The sequence below is a fragment of the Canis lupus genome, chromosome 20 (assembly GCF_011100685.1).
Source record: "Canis lupus familiaris isolate Mischka breed German Shepherd chromosome 20, alternate assembly UU_Cfam_GSD_1.0, whole genome shotgun sequence".
NCBI classification, from domain to species: Eukaryota; Metazoa; Chordata; class Mammalia; order Carnivora; family Canidae; genus Canis; species Canis lupus.
This window is the reverse complement of record NC_049241.1, coordinates 12177574-12205416: the sequence shown is the minus strand read 5'-3', so window position 1 is coordinate 12205416 and position 27843 is coordinate 12177574. Positions and strand designations below refer to the sequence as shown.

General features: G+C 37.9%; 2 long non-coding RNA genes across 13 annotated transcripts in view; both read left to right on the top strand.

The window, feature by feature from the left end:
- Nucleotides 1-27843, top strand: part of LOC102151640 — a 379776-nt gene that overhangs the window by 240097 nt on the left and 111836 nt on the right. The gene's annotated exons all lie outside the window — the stretch shown is intronic.
- Nucleotides 13420-27843, top strand: part of LOC119864639 — a 56600-nt gene continuing 42176 nt past the window's right edge. Inside the window, exon 1 of the long non-coding RNA XR_005374669.1 lies at nt 13420-14060. This is a non-coding gene — a long non-coding RNA (uncharacterized LOC119864639). The remainder of the gene's footprint in view (nt 14061-27843) is intronic.

The following is a 27843-nucleotide window of genomic DNA, read 5'->3' as shown; positions in this document are numbered from 1 at the left end:
GGAGGATGGGGTCACCTGGACTGCTATGGTCACAAGGGACTTGGACTGTGACAGCTTTTTCCTGACTGACATCACCTGTCACTTTGACAATCAACGCTGATGGCTGCCTCCTTGGGAGTTCAAGTAAGGGAGGTGAGAGCAGATTTGAGCTGGCTGGGTGAGTGTTGGTGACATTAAAATAGAGCCGCTCTTGTGCAAACCACAGGTGATGACAGCTCTCCATTTTTGTCTACTCGGAGGCTTCCCTTCTTGGATAGCTAGAGATTAATCCCTTACATTTTTTATAGGGTCTTTTGTGTAATAGTTCATCCTATTTTATGTACCCCAAACAAACAAGCAAACAAAAACCCATGGTTGAATGTGATAAAAAAAATATTGTCTATGATGTCTTTCCTTTTTAGGTTAACCTCGCGCATGATTATACTAGAAACCTCAAGAGATCCTACCTATTTACCTAAAAACTGCAAACACTTATATGACCATGGAAAATTTTTACCTCTTAGTATGCCGTGGATTTATTATTTATTTGGAAAACATTTCTCTAAATACATTTAGAAAAACATACCTCATTAGCTGCCACTGTTGAGGTGGAGGTGATTCTTTGTTACATGTGAGATGTGAACAGTGCTGAGTCTCTCCCTGGTTTGAAATTGGACTCATGTCAGAGCTGAGAGAATGTAACTACCTGCTCAAAGATGGGGAGAAGTACTGCCTATGCTGAGGTGACTAGCACCTTGCTAAGCTGAAAACAGTGTTCTCAGTGCAAGGGATCTCTCTAACACTTGTTTAAGCCAGTGTTTAAATCTTATTTAATGTTCAGGAAAGGAGCACTGTGTGCTCTAGAGGAGAGTGTGGGCTGAGAGAAGGAATCTCTTCTCTATCCTTAGGGATAAAGAGAGCCAGATGGACATGAAAGGGACAGTGTCCAGGAGAATTCACTGAAACTCTAGTCTTTGCCATGTTTTTTGTTAGCCAAAGCCCTTTGAGGTCCTGGGGTAAGTTAAGAGAACCCTTAGAACTCCCGGGCTGGCCACCGCAGAGGGCACCTTATCATCCCCTCTCAGACTAAGAGCCTGTGGCACCATCAGCAGTATGTTGTTGTAAGCCTAGCTTAAAGCTTTTGGCCAAGTCTTATATAGTTCTCAAGAGCGGTTTTTTTTTGGCTTTTTTTTTTTTTTATGGCCTCATTGTGGGCCATGTAGTTATACAACACCTGTATTGATCTGGAGCTTTTAGTTTCAAGTAACCAAGCTTGCAACTCAAACTGCTTCAAGCCCTTCAAAAGAGTTTAGTGAATTATATACCAGAGAAGTTCAGGAATACTCTTCAGACACAGCTAGATTCAGGGGCTCAAGCAATTTCTTTGGGTCTTGGAATCTGTCTGTCTCTCTTCCTCTGTCCCTCTCATTCTTCCCACAGCTTCCCCCTTGGGCCAGTTTGAGTTACAGCCTGTTTCCAGACTCATGACTGTGGCCAGGGTGATGGAACATGCTAACCGGCTGGATCAGGTCACAGCCTCACTTCTGATGCTGGGTGGAGGGTCAACTGGACCACAGGGGCTGGGAGGGAGGTCCTTCCTCCAAGGAAAGTTGAAGTGCTATGACTAGAAAAGGGGCAAAGGCACTGGGCAGAGAAAAACTGCAGATATCCTTCAAAATAGAATAATTTCTCACATTACATGATGAGGGTCCATGGAGGGGGAAGCACTAGAGGATGTTTTATCAAGAGAGAAAGGCTAAATCAAGGTGCTTTTGCAAACACTCCATTCAAATCCTGTTGGGTAACAACCTCCTTGGGAGCTTCCTAGGTGAAATCTGAAACCAACTCCCCTACAAGAAGGGCAAGGAGAGACTGAAAGAGGCCAGCCAATCTAAATGGGTAGGGAACTTAGCTATGAAACTTATTTTGGGCAGCCAAGAGACAAATGGATCTCTCTACCTGCCTGCCGAAACTTAAAAGTTCATATAAAGGTTCTAATTAGGTCAGTCAAATTGACAGTCCAGATGGTCTGAACACCACATCACTCAAGGCTGTGTACTTGGGGTAGTTTCTGGGAGCAGGGAAGTGAAGTGAATGCACATTCCAAGGATAGGGGAGAAAGTGAGAAGCCTCTGCTTGCCAGGGGCCAGCACACAGGGCAACCAGCATTTGTGTCTTTTGAATAATCTACCCCAACAAATTCCTGCAGGAGGAAACCAGGGAAATGCTTGTATTTTCTTGTTGTGAATCATAGTAACTTGGGACTTACATTGTTCAATGTTAATTTCCACCCCTAACCCACCCCTAACCCTCATCATTCTCTGCTCCTCTCTGCCCTGTTTGAGGCCCAGAACTCAGGCCCCTATGACCTATATCATCTGGACTTCCTTGAACTCTGACTTCCAAGTGGGTTTGGGCTATGGGAGGCACGCAGGAGACCGGAGGGTGGGGAGAGAGGAGTCAGGGTCAGAGCTATAGGTTAGCAGTAGCTGCAGTTTGCATCTGAGAGTCCTTCCTTCCTCCGCACCCATTTTTGGTTTCAGTGACGCTCTTTCCTCTCTTTACCCCTGTAGCCTAGAGAGTTGGTTATGACATTTTGGCTTCCTGCAGTTGTTAGTGACTATAGTTACTTACCATTCCTTTTAGAGGTCCATAATCCTGCCCCTATCTCTGTTAGTAGTACTTTGCTTAACTTCTCCTTAGAATCTCCTCTGAGTGTGCCTTCTATTTTTCCCTGGGTCTGTGACCCTTATCGATAAACATTGCAGAGTTTTTGAGAGGCATTGAGACTTTTCTCCCTTCCCTTTCATTATCACGGTATAAATACCTAAACTGATATGGATCCTACAGGTTAACTAGGAGAAAAGGGAGAAAAGCCTTTTAAGAAGACTTAAGTCTTGATTAGAAAACCATTTTACAGAAAGGTAATATTAATAACTGCAAATAATAATAATACGATTCATTTCAATTATGGCATCACAGTTCACCAAGCTCTGTTCCATGACTGGAAATATATGATTTCATTTAATTCTCCAAATTTGGATAGGTGACATACTTCATTCATGGTCATTTTGGTAGGGAACAGAACTAGGATTCAGTTTCAGGTCTTTCTTCCTCTGGAGTGACATATGGGCTCTATATTCTGCTTTCTCCACTTCCCTGTCCTGCCCCACCAAAAAAGTTTGAGCTCTGAAAGGTGGGGTGTACATGAGCCATAGAGGTGAATGAGACCAACGAGTTCCAGTGTGTTTTAATATTAAGGCATGAGAGTCTTGATCTTACTTAGTAACCCTGGGATGAAAGTCCATGTGTTCCACCCCCAGCTCAGAGCTGCAGTCCCACTATCATGTGGTAAACCTATTCATAAATAAGGAGCAGGAGAGGTTTGTAAAATTAGCTCATTCCAAAATGACAGGAGGTAACACAGTGCCTAACCCTAAATCGTAAGATCCCAGATGCTTGATGCTAAATGAGGAACTAAGAATGTTTTCCCAATTCCAGCTAGGACCATCCTCATAGACACTTGTCCGTGCTTGTCATTTTTATTACCTAGTGTTTACTGTCTTCATGTTATGAGTCTGTGTTTTGGGAGGAGCTAGTTGGGGGTGGCGGGGAGCTGGAAAGACTCCATCCTGGGGATGGAGTAAGAGGTGGCAGCTTTGGAGAGGAAAAGTGGATACTAAGTCTTTAGCCCATGCCTATGTCCAGGGCACTCATCAGAGAGAAGTTATGACTGCCACACTAGCTAGGCATGCTTTAGTATGGGAGTCTAGGTAATTTAATACTACCAGGGCCAGGGATCCCTGGGTGGTTCAGCAGTTTAGTGCCTGCCTTCGGCTCAGGGCATGATCCTGGAGTCCCGGGATCAAATCCCACATCAGGTTCCCTGCATGGAGTATGCTTCTCCCTCTGCCTTTGTCTCTGCCTCTCTCTCTCTCCTTCTATGTCTCTCATGAATAAATAAATTTAAAAAAAATCTAAAAAAAAAAAAAATAGGGCCATGGGTTGGGGATTGAAAGCTATTACATCGAGTTTCTAACAGTTTTTGACTTGAGGATATCTTATTGAACTTGACGAGTCTCATTATTTCCCCAGCCAGGAAATGAATCAGTATAATGCTCTCTCTGGTGTTTTCATCATAGGGTGTGAGACATGAAATCAGACTTAGAAGCAAAACACTTTATTTTATGTTTTTTTTTTTTTTTCTTTAAATCAACAATCTAGGGCAGCCTGGGTGGCCCAGCGGTTTAGCGCTGCCTTCAGCCCAGGGTATGATCCTGGAGACCCGGGATTGAGTCCCGTGTTGGGCTCCCTGCATAGATGGAGCCTACTCTCCCTCTGCCTGCCTTTCTCTCTCTCTCTCTCTCTCTCTGTCTCTCATGAATAAATAAAATCTTTTAAAAAATAAATAAATAAATCAACAATCTAGTTTCTATTCCCTCACAGTCATTGTTTTGAGGTAAAAAAAATATATATATATATATATGTATATATATATACACACACATGTATATATGTATATACATATTCACAGCAATGTGATAAATGCTCTAATCAAGGAATGGACAAATATCTCTGAGAATGGGAAGGAAAACCCCTTAACCTTGCCCAAGGTTAGTAGGGAGTACTTCATAGAGGATAATAAGGCAAACAAATCAGGAAAGGGACAAGCATTCCAAATAGAAGATGCAGCAAGCAGAAGCGTGCAGCCAGATAAGGAAAGAGCAACAGCCACATGAACAGTTGTCGCCAGTTAGACTAGTTGGGAACTGAACCATGGAGGACCATATATATCAAACTAAAGGATTTGGATGTAACAACATTTTCCGAAGTATGTGTCCTAGAACAGTCCTGGGGGATACACATTGATCACTTAAAAATGGGAAATTACCTCACTTTGTCAATTTCCTGGAGATTTACAATGCATATTAGCATATTAAAAGTTCTCATAAGGACTGCAATAAAAACAATCATCTGTTTAATTTTGTTTTATTCAGTTTTGTCTACTCTTATTTAAACACGTAGCTCTTTTGAGAACGAATGTATTTTTGTATCTCAGAATTAATGATCCACAGAACTCATTTTAGGGAAACAGTACAGGGAGATTATCATAGAGCAATGACATGATTGCATCTGGCTTTTAGAATGATCATTCTAATGCCAATGTGGACAATGAGAAGGGGAAGAAGAAAGCATAAGACCAATAAAAAGCCTTCTGTGGTAATCCTGGGAAGTTAGGACAAGATCTTGAGCTAAGTCTTTAGCAAGGGGAGCCGTGAAAGGGAACTAGATACTTGAGAGAGATCATCATCTATTCAGTACTTGATTGATTGAATATGGGGAGATAATAGGCTGTAAAACTCAAATATGTTCTAAAAATCATTTATTAGGCAGGTAGTATAACAGCAACAAAAACACTGACCAAGTGCATATTACATGCCAGGTAATGTTCTAAGTACTTATAATAGATTGACAAATACAGTCTTTACAACAATCCTATGAGAGAGATGCTGTCACTTGATAGATGGTAAAATGGAGTCACACAGAGATATAATTATATGCCCAAGGACACACTTTTGTTAAGTGGAGGAGTCCTGAAACTATGGCCTGGCGGGCCAATTCTGACCATTCACCTGCTTTTGTATGGCTTGAGAACTGAGATTTTTTTTCTTCCATTTTTAACATTTTCAAATGGTTGGGAAAAAATCCAAAGAAGAGTAACATTTCATGACATGAGGAAATTCTATGAAATTCAGATTTCCATAGATCAAGTTTTATTGGAACACAGCCATACATACTCATTGCTGTTTAGTCTTTGGCTGCCTCTGTGCTACAACAGCAGAGTCGAGACATTGCAACACCACCTTGATGGCTGGCAAGGCTGCAGATATTTAGTATCTATCTCTTTATGGAAAAAGCTTGCAGACATCTGAATTAAGTGGCATAGCCAGACTTCAAATCTAAGAGCCAAAGCCATTTCCGGCTTCCTGCAGGCAAAACCACCCAGCTCTGGAAGTACAGGCATAAGACACTTTGTGCCTTCCAAAAGCTCAGACTGGTGAGTGATGAGTAAGTCAACAGTCACCCTGACATCATCAGTGTGGTAGTTGTTGCAATGTGTGAAAGACACAGTAAGGTCTTCGGATCTGAGAAACCATTCCTAAGTTGGTCTTGGGCAGGATATGTCAAGGAAATTAAGTTAAAGATGGATACGAGATACTCAGAGAAAGATAAAGTGATGTGGCAAATGTTATCATAGCAGGATGCTTTCCCTGCAGCCTTTTTTCTATTTTCACAGTTTTTGATCCTCGGCCAGAGAGGGAGCCCAAGATTCAAGAACACCTAGTATGAAGAAAGAGAATAAATTGCACTCAAAGGTTTCATACCATGTTTTGGGGGAAAACAGAGGCTCTTGTGTTAAGATAGAAATTGAAAGTGGTCACTGGGAGCTTTGTCAGCTTTGTTTAATAGTAGCAAGCTGGTAATAGAATCGACAGGAAAACAATTTCTTCCATTCAGGGCTGTTGTGAGCCCGCTTTGCTACAGAAACACATTTCATCCCAATACCTTGATCAGATCCATTTTACTTCCTGCTGGGAAGAAGCTCACGTTTAAGTGCACCTACCCAGCATGTTCTGGTGAGAGCACATGCAGTCAATGTCTGCTGCAGGGCCTCTGCGTTGTACTTCATGCTTCAAACTTCTTCCCATCAATGACAGATGATGAACATGTGGAAGTAAATGCTTTCATTACATTTATTATGATGTTTTCCAGCATCCCTTGGACAGCCTGACTAACCTTTTATGCCAGGGTAGTATTTGCTCATCTAAGAAATTAGGCTCAAAGTGAAGGGAGAAATGAAAGGAAGCTGATATGCAACACTGACTTGAGCTTTTTGTGTCCACAACACAGGGAAACCTCATTAGTGTTATAGTCTGCATGGCCACGTGTGTTTAAAAAGAGCATTAGAGGGCTGGAAATGCCCCTGGATGTCAGCTTTCTGTTTGTTGTTAGCCATCATGGAAACTGAACCTTTTGTTCTTCTATTCAATAAATATTTATTGGGTGCTTGCTTCACCTATCTAGGCAATAGGGACACAATGGTGCCCCAAACCCAAATGGTTTCTGTCACCAGGATGGAACGTGTACTGTCTCATCAGGGGCAGAAATGCCAATCACGTAGTCACACAATAAAATATAAACCTGAACTGTGGTAACTTCTATGTGGGAGAGATTCCAGTGCTTTAAGAGTATATAACAGGGAGATTTGGTCTAATCAGGGAGGGCAGGACCTCGAGGTAGGATCTGTCTGAGATTTTAAGATGAGCCTGAGTTACCCATATAAAGAGAGGAAGGAACCGAGTGTCAGGCAGAGGAAGGCATGCGTTAGCTTTACAGATGCAGAGTCGCTTTGCCTGGCCCAATAGCTTGGAAGTGGCTGGTTTGTAAATGTCAGAATTGCTCTCTTCATTCCACAGGCCTACCTTCATTCTCTCATGTACTGATATGAATTCATTTGTGGTTTAATTGACTTATTTGGCTCACCAAGTCAGCAGTCTTAAGTTGAGAGCTATGTGTGGAGCTTAATACTGAGATAGAAACATTGCCATCAATGTCCCAAAGCTCCTACTCCTACATTTACTGAGCTCCTACTTGAGACACAGTCCGATGTGTGAGTGGGTCCCAAATGTGCCTTTTATGAGGCTGGTAATCTGGGCAAGGTATTTAGTCTCTCTGAGACTTGGGTCCCAATCCATTTAAAAATAAAAAGGCTAATGGTATTTAATTAACTTGATCATTGGGAGAATTGAGTGATAATACTGCAACCTGTAGTGCAATTAGATTGAAGTAACAGCTCAACAAGTATTTGCTGGTCAAATAATGGAGTTTGTCAGGGGCCCATTTTGGGATTTAGAGTCTGGCTGGGTCCATCTCAGTTTATGCATGGATCATAACATTCTCCTTCAATTGTCTACCTGACAGTTCTCCTCCTTTATTAGGCCCAGAAAATAGATTTACACCCTTATAAGTGATGGCCATTCCTTTTCTGGTCAAAGCATGAATGTGTTGTCAAATAATTCTGTATTTATTTATCTCTAGCAACAGTATAATAATTGGTCCAGCTAGATACTAGGGGAAAAAAACGAAAGATTTTCACACTTAAAATCCATGAGTATTCAAATGGATTGATGATTAGAGAACTCATGAAAATGGCTGGTTATTTTAGACCAGCACCTGACAGAAGAAATGCATGCATATAGTTTTGGCATCTTTCAATAAAGTTTCCTATTTTATAGAAAATCAAATTCTATCCAAATAATGTTCTTGCCTTCAGTGTCTATATCCACATTACCTATAGGAAGCCCATCAGGCTTCATTTTGTTAAGAAATAGGTTTATGTCAGTAATGGAACTATGCATTTTGTTATTTGATGCCTCCCAAACCTGAAATTAGAGAATCCAGGTGCTTGCCTACAGGATAAAATACAGTTGCTCTCACCCTTCTTCAGAAAATCTCTTCTAAAATTTTGACTTTTAGGAGATACCCAAACAGCACTATTTATAGACTTTAAGTGGAAGAAATCTTTATTAATTCATGCCCTCTCAAAGGAAGGATTGGAATGGTCTATTTGCCAGCACAGGCTTCATGGAGCATCATTTAGTCTTGGGGCTCAGAGGAAAGATGAGGCCCCTGCTGCTAGTCAACATATTGTGTAATTATATATTAGCAATTTATTGAGGAGAAGTTAACTTTCTTGGGATAACCCACTGCTGCTTCACCACCTTGTGTTCCTCTGTCTTCCTTTCACTCATTTATCTATGATTTGTAATGGCTTATTTAGAGGCATGCTGTTAAAATCTGTTTTTCTCCCAACCTATCTAGTGACTAAATATGTATTTAATAAAAATGGTCCCGTTTCATAAAGAAACAAAACAGATGAGAAAATATATATAAAAATATGTATTATCTTCCAGATTCCTTATTTGCTCATTACTTCTTTTTTTAAAAATTTTAAATTACTTATTTATTTATGATAGTCACAGAGAGAGAGAGAGAGAGAGAGAGAGAGAGAGAGGCAGAGACATAGGCAGAGGGAGAAGCAGGCTCCATGCACCGGGAGCCCGACGTGGGATTTGATCCCGGGTCTCCAGGATCACGCCCTGGGCCAAAGGCAGGTGCTAAACTGCTGCGCCACCCAGGGTTCCCTCATTACTTCTTTTTAACACAAAGAAGTTACCTTCTATGATCACCATCCTCATGAAACCATTTTCTCAAAAATCATTGAGCATTTACTTCTCTTGGTTTCTAAGTTTTCTGTCATCTGCAGAGTAAGGCATTAATTGCCTGGATAGGCAGGAAGGCAAAGCTCTGGGAGGCAGGTTGTGGGGAGCACAGTGACATGGCTTGGGGCAGAGGAGGTGTTACAAGGGGAGGTAAGCATGCTGAATCTGGACACAGACACTGGGGCACAGAATACTTCTGGTGTCCCCTGGTTTCTTGAGATAGATGAAGTCTCTGGTTTTATCACACTGAAACTGGGCCAGTGCATATTTGACAGGGAGCCCTGAAGTGTGCCGGCCAGCAAGGATCTCTGAGGTCCCAAGGCCTAAAGTGGTGCTAACATGGGTGACTTAGCTCTGGCCTAACTTTATGTCCTTGCTGTAGATTTAATTCTCCTTGGTCCAGGCACATAGCCTACATACTTTCCTCAAACACAGGGATTCTCAACACCAGGGGAGATTTTATTCCCCAGGGGACTTTTTGCAATGTCTCAGACATTTTGTTGTCACAACTGCAGGAGGTAGCAGTGGCATCTAGGTGTAGAAGTCAGGGATGTTGCCAACCATTCTACAGTGCAGAAAACAGCACCTGGTAACAAAGAATTTATCTGGCCCCAAATGTTACTGTCAAGATTAAGAAACTTGGCCTAATGGACAAATAATGTTCCTGCTTCAGAGTCTCTGACCTGGGGATTCCCTTTGTCTAAACTATTTTTCCTTCTTACTTCTTCTTGGCTGGCTCTTGGTGGGATGCTGGTTTAACATGAGTGTCATCTCCTGGGAGGAGGTGACTCCACTTAGCAAAGGCCTTTCCCTTCTACTCTCAGCTACTCTTTTCTCAAACCACCCCCCCCATGCTTTATATTTACTTTTTTTTTTCCTCCAAAGCACTTAGTCTTGTGAATTATGATTTGCTTAGTAAAGATAATCACTTTCATGAATTGTGCATTTTGCTTTTCACAAAGCACAGAATTTATAAATGCATTTGAGTTTTTGATAGATCTGTTTATTGCCTTTACTATGCAGGAAAGCTTTCAAACACCAACAAATCCCTTTCACTAGTTGAAAAATGCAGAATCATTGTGCAGCAGTAATTAATTTTTTTGGCTTTCACCTAATTAAATTTGTGCAAAGAATGAAGGAAAGGCTTTATCATCTACAGGAGAAGCAAGTTGCTCACACCTGACTTCAATCACTCTGAGTAACTACTTCATTAAGACATAGGCAAGCCTAGTGACAGATCATTAATTTTCGTGGATATAATCTGGGAAGCCAAATGTTTGTAGAAGGGGAGTCTGGCAAAAAGGCATAAATGTATTAGCACTTATTAAAAATAAGCTGTAAGTCTGTTTGGATGCTGCCTCTGTCATGTTATGAATTAATCGCTTCAATGTAACCACCATAATATGTACATATCACAATGTGTCAAGGAAGTAAAAGTAGTGTCTTCATCCTCTGCACAGTCTGGGTCTTTTACAGTCTCAAATTTAAATATTCTGAATGTATTGGAAAGAATAACATGGAACCAGAACCAGGAACATTTGTACTCTTTCTTGCTGTAATTTGACTGTTTTGCTGTTTTGATTTTTTTCTCTTTTGAAAAGGATGAAAGAGAAGGCAGGTGGTACCTGAAAGACTGTGTGGTCTGCCTGGGATGGAGAATGAAATGTACTATCTTTAGTACTACACCATCTGATAATTATTAAACATAAATATCCCAATATTTCAAAGGGAGTCTTAAAAACCAGAATAAGAGAATTATTAGCAAATTTTACATTTCTCCAAACTCACCAGTTTTAAGGGAAAGATCTTCCTGTCTCTGAACTTATCTATTCTTAAGAATTAAAATCTGCGGATACTAATAACACCAGACTAGCAGACTAATCTATTGCTCTTACAAGACTACTGCATCAAATTAGATAATGATCTCACAAACTTCCAATACTTTAACAGTAGCTCTAACTAATGGAAGGAACCTCTCTGTCTTCAAGGCTGAAGTCTCTTCTTGTCCCTTTTCCTCTCTGAGGCTGGTATCTGCAGATGCTGGCTGGATGCTTTGTTAGGAAGACTGCTTTGCAACTGACCTGTGGTCTGGATGTAAAAACTGAATTAGAATTAAGATGTGTGCTATTTAGAAATCAATTCAGTGGAAAGACAACAGCTTTTAGGGTCAAACTACATCCAAATATTAGTTTTGCTGCTTGTGAGCCTGTTGAGCAATTTATATTGCTTATTTGGATACCAGTTTTTTCATTAAAAAAAAAAATGAAAACAGTGATTCAACAAGAGTTTATATAACATATTGGCACATAGAAAATGCTCAGTAAACAGTGGTTCCTTTTCATGTAATAGTTGTCAAATGGATTTTGGGGTTCACTTTTTAGGAAATTTTTTTCTCCTTGGTTTTTCTTTTGCTTAGGTTTATAATAGCTATTATGTTGATGATTATTTAAAAGGAGTCTTTTGGTTATTCCTAGAATGATATTCATTCTTCTGTACAAGCTTTTTTTTTTTTTTAAGATTTTATTTATTTATTAATGAGAGACACACACAGAGGCAGAGACACAAGGCAGAGGGAGAAGCAGGCTCCATGCAGGGAGCTCAATGTGGGACTCGATCCCTAGTGTCCAGGATCACACCCTGGGCTGAAGGTGACACTAAATTGCTGAGCCACCCGGGTTGCCCTGCACAAGCTTTTTAAATTTCATCCAGAGACTATAAGTTTGGATGCTCTAATTGATCTAATCTACTCCTGGGTTCCATCTCTTTGAGGGTATTACATTTCCTACACTGCAAGGAGAAATAGATGACCTAAATATTTAAAACTAGGACTTTTATCTCAAAAATCTGAAATGTATAGTAGCTCTGGATAAATTTACGTAGCAAAGCTTATATTTTTATTTTTTCATATTTTTATTTTATTTTTGAACAGGTTTTTTTTTTTTAAGATTTTATTTATTTATTCATGATAGAAAGAGAAAGAGGCAGAGACACAGGCAGAGGGAGAAGCAGGCTCCATGCGGGGAGCCTGACGTGGGACTCAACCCCGGGTCTCCAGGATCAGGCCCTGGGCTGAAGGCAGCGCTAAACCACTGAGCAACCCGGGCTGCCCTCTTCGTTTTTTAAAATCATAGTAATACCAGTTTATGGTGCTCTCTCTACACAAATATGTTGAGTAAAAATAAGAAGAAATAACTCCCAGAGTTATACATGATGGCTTTCTCTTTCAACTTTATATCCCAAACAACTATGTCATGATAAAGAAGGTTGAAAACTGTAAATAGGAAACAAGATAGTATAAATTAGGTGGAGGTGTCATAGATAGAATACTTGGAAGTCAGAGAATGTAGGTTCAAATATGGGTACTGTGACTTAATAGCTAAACAAATATGGACAAATTACTTGACCTTTAGGAGTCCCACTTTTTTATTTATGAAATAGTAATCATAATAATTCTCTCTAGAGGTATGATATTAGGTCTCCATGATGATTTAATAAGATAATGTAAGAAAAACACTCAGTTCAGTGCATAGCACAGAGAAAGTAGGAAGGGAATGCTAATAATAATAATAATTAGTTTTATTCAAGAAAACTTGTATTCATGAGAATTGCTTTGGGATCAAACTCTGCTTCAGTCACATGTTCAGATTCTCCATTGTCCATGAAGCCACAAGCATGAATTCCCTTTGAGGAGGACATACACGAGTAACCCCTGGGAGCAGATGTGAAAGCTGCCCATAAGACCGGTCCATCTGGTGTTGGAAAGCTGTAAGATCATTCCATATTAGGTAACTTACTTAGCTCTGAACCAAAGAGCCTTCCTCTGTTGAGAGTTAAGCTCTGCCGCAATCCTAATTTTACATTTTTTATTAGCTATGGTTCATGAACCTACTGCTGATATATAATATTTATCTGAAAATATTTCATGTAAACAGTATGGTCCTAGAAAATGAGCTTAACATAGTGAGAGAAAGTTTTCAAATGAGTTGAGTGACTTCATCTGACAGCATTCCATCACAGAGGGAATTGCTTTGGTGCCTTCAGCATTTGAAACACGTTGCTGCCCTGAGTCTCAAGGGGGGGAAAATCATGTCAAGGTTGATAAAAATCTTCTTGACTTTAATGTTCCTCCAGGCACTCTAGAGATGTGACACCAAATCCAGACACTGTTAAAGAGAGTTTCCTCACTCAGTTTATCTATTCATTCTCTGGTTTGCTAGGCTCTTCCATCCTTTCCTCTTCTTAGTGTAAGCTTTAAATCTTTTCTTCCAAAGAACACCTGCAAAAACAATGTATGACCTGCTTTTGCAACATAGCGTTGGCAAAGGGAAACATCCCATTACGTTCTCCCATATTATTCACTTCAACAAAAATTGTTTAGTTGAGCATTCTGTCTTTCAGCCAAGGATTCAGAGGTGAACAAACTCACATTCTAATAGATGATTGTTACAGGTGGTTGCTATGGCACCATATTTTTCCCCCTTGTATTCGTTTCCAGTTTTCACAAACTGGATGGCTTAAAAAAATTACTGTCTGTCCCTTCTGGAGTCTAGAAGCTGATATCAGGATGTTGGTTGGGCCATGATCCCTCTGAAGGTGCTAAAGAAGGATCTGTTCCAGAACTTTGTCCTAACTTCTGGTGGTCCCTTGTCTTCCCATGGATTTTCTCCCTCTGTTTGTGTATGTGTATGTGTGTGTTGAAATTTCCCCCTTTTTTAAAGGACACAGTCGTATTGGATGAGAGTCCACCCTAATGTCTTCATTTTAACTTGTTTACTTCTGTAAAGACCCTATTTCCAGGTAAGGTTACATTCTGAGGTAATGGGGTTAGGACCCCAAATAACTTTTTGGAAGGATACAATTCAACCTGTAACACCTCTCTGACTTGCAGGCATTGTTGATCCACTATACAAGACTGTTATTACCAAATATGAGTATGCTCTCAAAACACTTGCTTGCAGTTGGTAGATAGCAATTTCTAATCGGACAGGAATTCTTGGGATTACATCCATCTAAGGTTTAACAGGATGAAACTAAGTCATGGCTTTAATACTGTGCTATTTCTTTCCATGCAGGGAAAGGAACTATATAGAAAATCTAGGTTTATCTTTGTTCTGTATGAACAAATGGCTTATTTTCAATGAGCCTCAGTTTCTGTTGTTTGAGAAAGTGGGTATTGAAACTCATCTAAGAAAATTTTGTAAGATGAATTGAAATACCCCATATGAAGGTATAGGTACTTAGCAGGTAGTCACATAATACAAATTACCCCTTGCTCTTTCTATAGTCAATAATTACTGTTTTTCTTGGAAAAGGATTATGAACAGAAATGAAAGGTCTCTCATTTCTATTTTACAAGCGGTGAATCAAGAACCATAAACTGATAGATGTGTTTCCCAGAAAAAAAAAAAAAAAAAAGAACAAAACTCCCCTGCTTTAATTTTTTGATTAAATTATCTTGAGAAAAATAATCCTTTTATTTTTGTTTTGCCAGTTAATAGAGCAAAATTCCACACACTAAAAACAGTATGATAAAAGGATGATAAAATAGATTTTTGTAGAATTTCTTTATTACAAGTTCAGATCTTCTATAACATGCTTCTGTAGTAGTTCCCCAAGCCCACTACTGGGTTTCCTGGTGTTTTCACATGACTGTTTATATGTTTGTTTTACTTGAATCTCAGAGTAACCTTATTTCTAGCAGGATCCATCTATTACCCTTTGCTCATGAACACTATGTATTATTCTTGATGGCATAATGACATAAAAATTTAACGTATTTTAAAAAGTTGATCTCAAATAACAAACATTAGTTATTAAAATTGATATTCTTACCACTATTTTAAGCTCTGATATATAATCTCACTTGGCAGCTGCCTTAGGTTGCATAAATGGGACAGGTTCACTGACTTATAAACACAGGGTCATTCACAGCCATTTGGGCTCTGTTTTTTAGATCCATGTTTTCTTACTGCTACCCAGAGGTTAGATAAATTTGTATTTTTAATGACAAAATTAGAAAAGTGATGTTTATCTTTAAACTCTTAAGCCAGTAGAAAGCTGTACCATGTAATAGCAAGGATCAGAGATATCTTCCTTTACTACACTGACCTGCAAAAGCCAGTACATAAATTTTTGCCTCTTGTCATCTCCCTACCCAAAATGAGACTTTTGGCCAAATACAAATTCAAGTCTTAGCAAATCTTCAGGTGTACTTTGACTAAAATTGAGAAAAACATAATTCTACCTCAAATCTTTATTTTAAAAATGTCTTTAGAGCTATGCTTCTGGAAAAATCGATGGCAATTTGGAGAAAGAATGCACAGCTGTGTGGCCAACTGTGGTGCTGATGTTGAATCTGAATACCCCTTCAGGTTCCATCTGGGACTGACATTTAACTTCACCTTCTCAGGACAAGAGGTTAATTTTTGAAGTATTAGAATTATGGAGATGAATTTGCGAGGCTGTGTATAATTAAGATGCCTTTGGCTCTTGCATCTGGGCTAGAGACAGCAGACATTAATGATGATAATCCATTTTTTCCCAGGGGTAATCAGGGTCTGCAGTTTCAAGCTTGACCAATTCCTTCATGAATTGTTTTTTGTTTTTGTTTTTGTTTTTTTCTGGATTTTTTGTTTTGTTTTGTTTTACTTTCCTAGAGAAAAGACTGGGGACCTCTACAAACACAATGCTCTATCTCACCTGAGATGGAAAAATCAACAGAAGATCTTAGCAGAGTATATAATAAATCCATTTCTTCTTCTTAGGTTAGCTATGATAATTATAACAAGAACTTACTATTGAGCCAGGCTCTATGCTAAACCCATTACATATATGGTTTCCTTTAATCTTCCCAACATGCATATAAGACAGAAACTGTTATCTTTATTTTGTGAATTACCAGAGAGATTAAATAACTTTTGCAGGATCCCACGGTTGGTATGTTGGCAGAACCAGGACCTGGAAATGAATCCATCTTAACCCTAAAGCCTGTGTTTTCAGCACTTTGGCTATCTTGTTTCCTGGAGAGGTTTGGAAATAATGATAGTTCTGACTGTGTAACAGGCATAGTTATAAGGGATTTATTATTTTTTTTAATGGTGAAGAAATTTATATTTAGATTTATAGCCGGCTGGACTCAGTTTAGATGATCCCAGTTTTGTTGGCAACATCCAAAGCATCATAGTCAGGAGCTGGTCGAACATATGCTTTCTTCTCTCCATCAGGCCTGATCAAGGTGTTGACCTTGGCCACATCAATGTCATAGAGCTTCTTCACAGCCTGTTTGATCTGGTGCTTATTGGCCTTGACATCCACAATGAACACAAGTGTGTTGTTGTCTTCTATTTTCTTCATAGCTGACTTAGTAGTTGGGGGAACTTGATGATGACATAGTGATCAAGCTTGTTTCTCCTGGGAGCGCTCTTTGAGGATATTTGGGCTGCCTTCAGAGACGCAGGGTCTTGGGTCATTCATTGGAATGTAGGTAACATACGGATCTTTTTTTTTTTTGTGGCTGTGCATGCCTTCCAGCACTGCTTTCTTAGCTTTCAAAAGCCTTTGCTCTGGCTTTGGGTGGGACAGGGGCCGGCGCCATCTTCGTGAAAGGGGTTATAAGGGATTTAATCTCAACCACCCTATGTCATAAGAAAAAGCATTATTCCCCTTCTACAGAGTATTATCTTCCTTTCCTTCCTTATAGTGAAGCACATTTATTAATAATAAAGTGAAGCACATGGTCAGCTGATTAATAAATGGTAATTATTGCTTAGTTAATAAATAAATGGTATGCCAAGGGACTTGAACCCAGGCAGTCTGGAACCAGAGTGTATGTTCTTGACCCATCTTCACTTCTTCCTTTCTGAGTGGAAATTATTACTAGACAATATAAATTGATGTTGCATAGTGGGGAGAAATATAACTGGACATTGTTAACTCTTATGAAGAAGATCTTAGTAAAGACTTTCTTGCACCAAGCTGTATGTCAGAAACAACGGCGGTGGCCCCAGTTAGAGGTTTTTATTTAATTGGTTTGGGTTGGGACTTGGGCACTTATTATTTTCTAAAACTCCCCAGGCATCATAATGGGAAACTGGAATTGAGATTAACCTTTCTAGATAAGCAATTGAGCCATAAAAAAGAAATGATCATATAGGAGAAGAAAGATAAAAAGTGATATACTTTTGGCTAATGGTTGCTGTTCTTCTAAGCAATGGTGATCCAGGTCTTATAACACTCAGTGCCATTGCCTTCTCAAAAAAAAAAAAAAAAAAAAAAAAAAAAAAAAAAAATTTTTTTAAACTAAAAATTGGGGAAAAGGTATGATGTTGACTTAACTAGTCCACTTCCTTGGATCCTATTAATCTGATCTAGTGCCTCTGACATGTAGTTTACAAAGTTCTATCATTCCTACAATTTGTGATTTATTGCCTTAGCTAGACCACAAGTGACAACAAGAACAAGAAGCCCCAATTAATAGCCTGTCAATTGGACTGGCCTCAATCTTTCCAGTTTTTGAGATGTGCCAACCTCATTGAGTTCTATCACTTTTATCAGAGTTTGAGCTCTGAGAAGCAACTTTGTTTTACTCTCTACATTTCTTCCCCTTTCTCTCCCTCTGCCTCTTCTTCTCCTTTCTCAAAGGATTGTTTCATCTAAGAGGTTCAACTGGAAGGGATGGGACTATAAAACAGAACAGAATTAAAAAGCTCCATTGAACTTTTTTGTTTTGCATTATGCACTAAAAATGCCAAGTAGTTAAAAAAATAAAGATCTTTTGTCTTTAAATTCATACAATAGTTAAGAGTTTTATAATTGGAATTCTTGGGATTTCCATCTTAAAACACATCCATATTATGTATCACTAAAGTTTCTTAGCTGCTTTGCTTATAGGATAAATAGTGTTCTCAATAATTTTGTGATATATGAAAAATTCCCATTATTTAATTTTTAAATGTTACATTATTATGTGAAGTGGTTTTATTTTATATTTATGACAATTGAATGAATATTAGCACTTTTGCGAAGTCAAGGAAGCTACAAAAAATAAAAAATAATAAGTTGCAGTTAAAAGGGCTTATACCAAACTATATCGGTAAGAGTAAAGGGCAGAAAAACATGTAATTCCTTGTTTTTCGTTTATTAAGTTATAAGCCTTCTGTCTGGGCTTGTGCACTATACCATGTCTATAAAAGAAACTGTATAGCATTGTGATCTAGAGAAAGACATTAATAACATCCTTTAGGATATGTCTCTAAATGTTACAAAAACTAAGCATGGAAGATCATGCAGAAATAATACAAAGGGCCAATGACCAGGAGAACTGGTTCTGGAACAGGCTTATTGTGTAATGTTGAAGATAGTCTTCTCTACACCTCTTTTCACTAATTTATGGAATACTGGAGTACAGGGGGGCAATGAGTTTGGCTAAATCAGTGGTTTAAGTATGATCTTAGAACCAGCAACATCAGCATCACCTGGGAATCTTAGGAAGTTAGATTCTCTGGACTCACCCCAGATCTAGTGAAGTGGAACACTCTGGGGTGGGGCCTAGCAATCTGTGTTTTAACAAGCTCTCCAGGGGATTCTGATGCATGCTGTATTTTCAGAACCATTAGGAACAATTATGTTTGTATCCTATCCATAGCTAACACTCTAGAAGGCTTTCACTGATTTTCATATAATTAGAAGGTACTAAATACTGCATTCATGCAGAAAATACTGCCAAGTTGGCTCGGCACCATTTTAAACCTGGATTATTATTGTACTGGATAAGCATGAACATGCCAATTAATAAATGTTCCTAATTTATACATTGCCATCTAAACATACTTAAAAGTAGAATTCTAAAATATTAGGAATGGAAGGAACCTTAAAGCTACTTAGGTCAATTATTTCTAGCTGCCATTTTATAATAGAGGAAACCGAGGCCCAGAAGGCTATGGCCTTGACATAATCTTTTAGATGAGACAAAAAGGCTTTGAAAAGCTTGAGTTATAGGATAGAAATAATCCTCACATTTTACTATTTTGTGTCATATAGACAATGCCAGAGAACTACCCGAGCAACTAAATTGATTTTATACCTGTGTGCACACACAAAACAATTAGCAATTAGGAAACAGTGTGTTGCAGATTTTGACATGTATGAAATTATAGAACCAATTACTTTTTACAAGTCAACTCATGACAGTCATTTCAAATAAGGCAGACCCTGGAATCTGTTCCTTAAGGACATGGTTGACAGAATGTCAGTGCATGAAAACCGCATTCTATTTTCTAGAGATCAGATTTGGGAGGGTGAGCTAGAAGAGTAGACTGAAGATGTTGATTTAAATTAAGAATTTACAGGGATGCCTGGATGGCTCAGTTAAGTGTCTGTCTTTGACTGAGATCATGATCTCTGGATCCTGTGATGGAGCCCTGTGTTGGGCTTCCTGCATGCTCCCTCTTCTTTCTCTCATACACACTCTCAAATAAATAAATCTTAGAAAAAGATAAAACAACAAGTTAAGAATTTACTATTTGAAAGCTTTGCTTTCTTGAAAAAAAATCACAAATAATCAGTGCTCTCCACTAGGTTATTAGTTAATGTTATTCTTGATTTTCAGAGATGTAATTGTTAATCTTATTTCCCTATTTCCCCTCGTTGTTTACTACCCATACAATCTTGAGATAATCAGGTCATCTGAGATCCATAGGGCTTTATCTGTTAAGTGGGCATGGTAACATCTAGAGTTTCTCAAAGCAGAGAGTCAGACTAAATGATACCTTGAAAAAACGCACAGAAATGGAAAATTTAAAGGGAGAAATTGAGTTCCAGAGGATTCATCCAGGTTTCTCTGTAAACAAGATACTACTTAAAATACAAAGAGTAGTGAACTAAGAGACAAGAAGAACTGGGTCCAAATCAGTTAGTTACTACTGCTATGGCCTTGGGACCCTGAATGTTTGTGAAGAATCACAGCCTCCCACATCAGTTAAAGTTAACTTATTTATTTTAAGACATTACCCAGTATAGCATTTGGTACACTTGCTATGTTATCAGTAAATCAGTGGAGGTAGATAATTCCATCAGAAGGCTGCATGGAGACTTCCAATTATGTCCATAAAAGAGTATCTGTTGTAGACTTGACCTTTTCCTGTAAACATGTATAAAACTGGATAAAATCACACTAGTGATTTTTGAATATTGGATGGCAGGAAATATAGGACTATGATTCATGAGAAAAGGCAAACAGGTGAAACCTAGGGTATACCCAACTGTTTTCCTAGATGCATGGTCTCCATTGTGGTATAGGAAGGAAGAACACAAACAAAGCCTAGTGATCTTGCTGAGTTGAAGAGATAGAAATTAGAATTCAGGAATGGTGAGACAGCTAAAATTTGACTGTAGAGCATGGGATAGAAGTTGCACAGCAAGAGAGAGAGAGAGAGAGAGAGAAAGGGGGCAGTGATTGGGAGAGAGAAGAAAAGGAAGGGAAACACTGGAGACCTGCAGAGAAGTTCTCTCAAATTTTTTAGCATATACCAATATGTGTACCTATAGGGTAATACTCCATGAGACTGAGCAAAGAACAACTGGCCGGGAAGTAATAGTTACTAGGGAGCTGTAAGCCAAAGTTCATAGAAAGCAGGAGCCTTTTAAATTCCCATAAGCCAGAGTGGAGAGTCATCACTGAATAAGCATAGAATATACTCAAAACTCCAGGGTAGTGACACTTTAACAGTAGCCCTAGAGTAAAGGCTACAATAGACCATTAAAAGCTTATAAGCTTCTATATCCCTGCAAGGATCAACCAGATTTACAGTAACATTTGAAGGGCTTGACAGAATAAAGTCTAGCTCCCTTTCAGGAACTCAGTAAAATCCAGTACTTAACACTCAACAGCATAAAATCTATAATATCTGGCTTCCATCAAAACTGGAAATATGCAGAGAAGAAGGAAAATATAAACAGTATATAGGAGAAAAAAATCAAAGAGCTTGAGGGATGAGGGAGAGTTGATAAAAACAGTGGGTAAAGACTAAACAACTATTAACGTATAGTACATATAGTAAACAACTATTAAACAGCTATTGTACATATAGTATATAGGACTAAGGAAAAGATTTAAAGGAAAATATGACACATAAGGAGAAAAAAAGAAAATATAAAAACCAAATGCAATTTCATAATTTAAAAAATATCTAAAAGAAAACTTTTGTTAATGAACAGATTGGGCACAGCAGAAGAAAAGATTAGTGAAAATGAAGACATAGAAATAGAAACTATCAAGTCCAAAGCAAAAGAAACTTCAGAAAGCATACACCTCAGTGACCTGTGGAACAATATCAAGCAATCTAACAATGGAACATGTACTAGAAGTCACAAAAGGGGAAGACAGAAACTATAGTTGAAGAAATGAGAGCAGATTTTCAGATTTTTTAGCAATTCTCTATTTCTTTTTTAAAAGATTTTATTTATTCATGAGAGACAGAGAGAGAGGCAGAGACATAGGCAGAGGGAGAAGCAGGCTCCCTGCAGGGAGCCTGATGTGGGACTTGATCCCAGGACTTGGGATCATGTACTGAGCCAAAGGCAGACACTGAACACTCAGCCACCTAGGCGGGTCTTTTTAGCAATTTTGAACAAAAAGTTTTCATTTGCTTCAACAATACAGTGCTAAACACTGAAGCCACAGATTGAAGAAACTAAAAAAAAAGTTAACACACACAATTCACACTGGCATTTGTCATGATCATACTTCCAAAAACCAGTGATTGAAGAGAAAACCTCAAAGAAGCCAGAAAAAAGGACATGTATGAAGTAACGAATTAAGAATGACTGCAGACTTCTCATCACAAATTTATAAATCAGAAGACAAGGGAACTTTTTTTTTTGAAGTTTTTATTCAAGTGTTTTGTCTATGTTACTGGCTTGCCTTTTTATTATTGATTCCTAGGAGTTCATAAATAATCTGGAAACAAATATTTAGTCAAATATATGTATTGTGCATGTTTTCCCTCTCTTTGCTAGTCTTACCATTTCTTAATCATGTCTTTTAATTGGAAGTTTTTCATTTTGATAGTGTCCAATTTCTCCTTTTTAAATGTATTTTATGTTATTTTTTCCTAGTAACTTATTGTCTACTTCAAGGACATAAAGAATTTCTCTATTTTTTCTAGATATATTATAGTTTTAGCTTTACATTTAGATCTGTGATCCATCTGGTATTAACTTCTGAGTATGGTGGAGATGGATGTGAGGTTAATTTTTTCCCCCAATCTCTGAGAAGATGTAAGAATGCTAGAGAAAAAAAAAAGTAGTGTAGAATAAAACTCAGGCCCACTCAAATATCAAATTGAAAATAAATTTACAAAAGAGATTGAGAGAAGGTACATAGTTTTATCCAATTGTTCCAGAATAATTTGTTTAAAAGATTTTCTCCCTGACTTGCATTGGCGCCTTTGTCAGAAATTAATCAATTATATGAGTGTGAGTCTATTTCTGCAATTTGTCCTGCTCCATTGATCTGGGGAACCATAATTTTGACATATTGAAATGAAACCAAAACCAAAGTGTAAACATAGAATTCTATAACCAGAAAAAAAATTAGAATAATGAAGGCAAATGAAGTTATCTCAGTAGATAAAAACAACAACCACCACAACAGATTTAACTCTATTCTGTATATAGGAAGTCTCCTTTAAAAATAAATACACAAATATATAAAAAGTAAAAACTAAAAATTATATATCTTGGAAAAACTAAATATTAAAAATTTGGAGTGGCAATATAAATATTATGCTAGTAGACTTAAGATCCAGGAATATCCCTGGGAGGGATAAAGAGGACATTTCATAAAGACAAAAGCTTAATGTTTTAGAAAGACCCAGAATCTGAACTATGTTTGCACCTAACAACTTCAGAATACCTGAAGTAAAACAGAAATGAAAGAAGTAGGCAAATCTATGATTATAGATGAAAATTGCAACCTTCTTTTCCCTGTGACTAATAAAACACATAGAGCAAAAATCAATAAGGATATTGAAGATTTGCTAAATATTACAAATTACCTTGCCTAACTTCACATTTATGGAACATTCTGTCCAGCAACAGCAACACATTCTTTTAAAATGCATGTGTAATATCTACCCAGGTAATCATGTCTTAGGTCATAGAACAACTAGATATGTTTAAGAATTGAAATCATATAGAGAATTTATTACTACCAAACAGTAAGTTACTAACAGAAAAATGACCAGAGTGTCCCCAGACATTTGGAAATTAAACATACACTTCTAAATGACTTAGGAGCAAAGAAGAATTACACACACACACACACACACACACACACACAGTGCACTCAGTTATTTTGAACTAAATGAAGATGAAAACACACACACAAAAAAAAAGTGGGTGGGGTATATCCAAAATAGTGCTTAGAGATATATTTATAGCTTCAAATTATATTGGAAAAGAAGAAACGTCTCTAATAAAAATTAAAATTTCCATCTTAAGAAGCTAGAAAAAGCCATGTAACAGTATGGGGAAAATTGTGCCTTGTTTCAACAGTTTTGCTAATTTTTAGGCTGAAAGATGACAGATGCTAAGAATTTACCTTATGTTGAATTAAAATCAGTATTTCTCTAAAAACAAAACAAAACAAAACAAAACAAAAACAAAAAAGAAGCTAGAAAAAGAGGACAAGTTAAACCAAGAGTAGAAGGAATAGTAAAGATAAGAGGAAAGAAATCACAAAAAAGAAAATAGACCAGTAGAGAAAATAAGTAAAACTGAAAGCTTACTTTTTGAAAGCATCAATAAAATAGACACCAAGCAAACTTCTGGCCATAATAATAAAGATACAAGAGAGAAAATATAAATTAGCAGTATCATGAATGATTGTGAGATATCCAACAAAAGGATGATAAATGTCATGACACCAAATATAGGTAAATACATTTAACAACTTGGATGAAATGGGCAAAGTCTTTGAGAAATATTTTTTTAATCATATGTGATGCCAGAAGAAATAGGCTGAAGAATCTTATATCAATTAAAGAAGTTTGATTTGTAATTCAAATGCTTTCCTTATTAAATGCAGTATGATATCCTAGATTGGATATCTAGTAGAAAAATTATTGAAATCTGAATAGTCTGTAGTTAATAGTAATGCACCAGGATTAATTTCTTAGATTTTATAAATATACCATGATTGTGTAAGATGCTAGCATTAGGGTAGTGGTTCTCAACCAGGAATAATTTGTCCCCCTTTGGAAATATTTTTGGCTGTCACAACTGGGGGGACAGTGCTGCCAGCATCTAGTGGGTAGAGGCTAACCATATGAGTAAATGTCCCATAATGTATGTAAGACATCCTCCATAGCCAAGTATTAGCCAGTCTTAAATATCAATTGTGTCAAGGTGGAAAGGCCCCACATTTGGGAAAACTAAGTGAAGGATAAATGGGAACTCTGTACTATCTTGGTAACTTTTCTGTAAATCTAAAATTAGTCTAAAATAAAAAGTTGATGTGAAACAATTCTTCCCATAAGGAAAATTCCAGGTTCAACTTGCTTTACTGGTTATATTCTTTCTATCAAACATTTAAGGATAAATAATATCAATTTTATACAAATTTTTTTCAAAATATATAGATAGATGGAATACTAATTTTAAGAGGCCAGCACAATTCTTTGTTCCTTTATCCCTATTTCCCACTCTCTCATATTCCCTATTCTCTCTTTTGGTCTGCTTTTAAATATGTGGCCATTTTGTTTCATGATAAGGAAGATGGTAATATAATTATGGAAAAGTAAAGACAATCAGTGGGCTTCCTCTCAATCACCTCTTTGCTGCTCATTTCATTTCTCTGAGTTTACCTAGATTTCTCTGCCTCAGAAATGGGATCTTGGACCTGGCATGTGAAACATGGGTTGCTAGTGGTATGGTGGCTTTCCATGTAGAAACTTCTGGTCTTGTGTGTCTAGGCAAGTTCCCAAAGATAAGCCCTGTCACTATTGAATAAAGTAATTAACCCCGAGCAAGCTATCACGTGCAACTGGGCCTCTCTCTTCTGTGCTTTGCTTTTTCAGCAACCAGATATATAGAACTTAAATTAGTAGGACAATAAAATTGCCTGGTGTACATCTTTGTAAACTCCATAATTATATAGGAGTCCATGCCTCTCTTTGTCCTTGGAAATTTCCTAAATGTCTCTGAGAGTCCTAACTTGCTGGTAACTCCTCCACCCTCTCACCCACCTGCCTTCCAGAAGAGCCTGTGGTGTAGAAAGAGCAACTGCATGTAATGTAAACCTTTCTCTTCCCTCCATCAGCTCACCCATTAGAAACACAGAGCGGTGGGAGGTTTAACATCTTCACTAACCTGGAAACTAGCAGTTTTCTCGGGGGAAGTTACAGGAGCATGGGTTAATGGGAGCATTTCATTATCTGGTGAAATCTTGGTGTGCCTGGGGACCAATTAGGGAGCTCTTGAAGTCATACTTCTCACAACCTAACAATAAGTTCAATTACAGTAATTTAGAGAGTGGCATACTTTAGATACCAGCTCCCTAACTTTTTATGAAATGTTTTGCTCCGTTTCATTAAAAGTCTGCCTTTTACTGAAACATACATATTATAGGAATGTGTTGTAAACACATTCTCATAGTGTGGCTCAATGTCATGATTTAGCCTGATCCCTATGGTTTTCTGTTTCTCTCATGATAACTTTGCTAAAGTTGTTTTAAATGTCTCAAGGAAGTAGTTTAGGTCCACCACAACTCATTCCATGTTCTTTAGCTATAGACCTTGACAAGTTGATTTTATGTTAAAGGGATGAGCATTTTTGCAAACCATCCCAAGCAGCACTTCCCCTCTCCCCCAACCCTAAAGAAAATAGAAGCTTATTTGGGGTTGGTCAAATATTAGAAATACTACACAAAATCAGATAGAAGAAGGTAAGACAGACAAAAGGATGTTAATGAACATGTATAAAAGTAGGGATTATAATAAGGAAAATTATAAAAGCATTCTTTAAAGTAGGAACTCAAGAAGATCCCCAGAATTTTGGTTGAATGAATGGTGTACTCAATCAGTTTTGGTCCATATTTTTGATGTTTAAAAGATGTAACACTTTCCACTCACCAAAAGTGTTCTGTGCTCTTCAGCGAAATGGCAGAAATTATGTATGAAAATACTATATGCTAGTGTTCAGTTGCCAAGTATGGATGTTAAAAGATGGGGGGCACTATTTTACTTGCTGAGTGAAAACACTTGCTAAGTGAGGTGCTTCCCCAATTCAACTGAGGACTACTAAATAATTAAGTTGAGCTCCAACTGATCATTAGTGGAGGAATTTTCCAGCTGGCATTGAGGAGGCATCTAAATATTTGAAATTTGAAAGGCTTTGGTGAGGGCTGAGAAAGATTCTTGATATAAATATTTACAGGAGTTTTCAGGATGGTCCCTCCTTCCCTTCCACTTTTAAATTCCTGCTGATGAGTTATTCTCTCATGAATGATACTACTTGTCTGTAGATTAAGATGCCACCTAAGGCCATTGATTCACTATCCCTGGGAAGTGCATTTTGAAATGTGTAGTAAGGAGAGGATAGGTTGGCCTATTCTCTTTAGAGATCTTCTCTTCCATTTGTGATTTGCATCACCATAGATGCAAATTTTGGGACCATGGGACAGTGTTTGATAAGTGAAAAGCCAATTAATCCCTTTGCTGTAATCAACTAAACTCATTATTACATGGGCCTTTGATTCTAAAATGTAATTATAAACACAGTGAATGTGGCAGTAAGAACATGAAGACAAGTAACTTCATGTAAGGAAGAAAAACTTTATTTACCATGTTTTTTGTGATCTAAAGACACATCTAAAATTATTTTCATATTTAATAAGATAAATTGGTGTCCATTTATGTCCTCTTATCTCATTCTCCCAGCCTTTGCATATTTTGCTGCTTAAAGCAAATACTTGTGATCATCAGAGGATGGTTCTTGGATTTGGAGCACCCCTACTCCTTAGGAAAAGTCAGAGATGCTTGATCATTTACTTCCCTCCTACCCCAGGCTAACTATGGCAGAATAACTTTCTGATGTATCAGTAGAAGAGTCCAAGCTCCTTTGATTGACTCCAGAGAGACAGACCTGGAGTTTTATGTTAATATTCCAGAATTCCCAGCAGGATCAAGCAGTCTCCACTTCCATCTAAAGTCATACCCTTGTTGGCTGCTACTTCTTTTCTGTCCTCCTTTTGCCACTTCCTGACAGGTTTCTTCTGAGAGCATTTTCTTAGCAGATTATTACATTCAAATCATTGGTTCAGATTGTATTTCTGGAGGAACTTGATCCCAAGATACCCGTACAGTTATAAATGGGAATCATGGTGGACTCACACAGGGATTCTTCTTTTACAGTAACAACAGGGTTTGTAAAGAGGTTGGAACTATCTTTTTCTCCAGTATTCTGTAGCCGCTGGCCCTATTATTGGCTCATAAAACCAGCAGTGAATTTACATAATAGACTCCAACAGATTACCTATCATCTTGCTTATCTGTCAGAAAGATACTGTAGTATCTATTTTTTA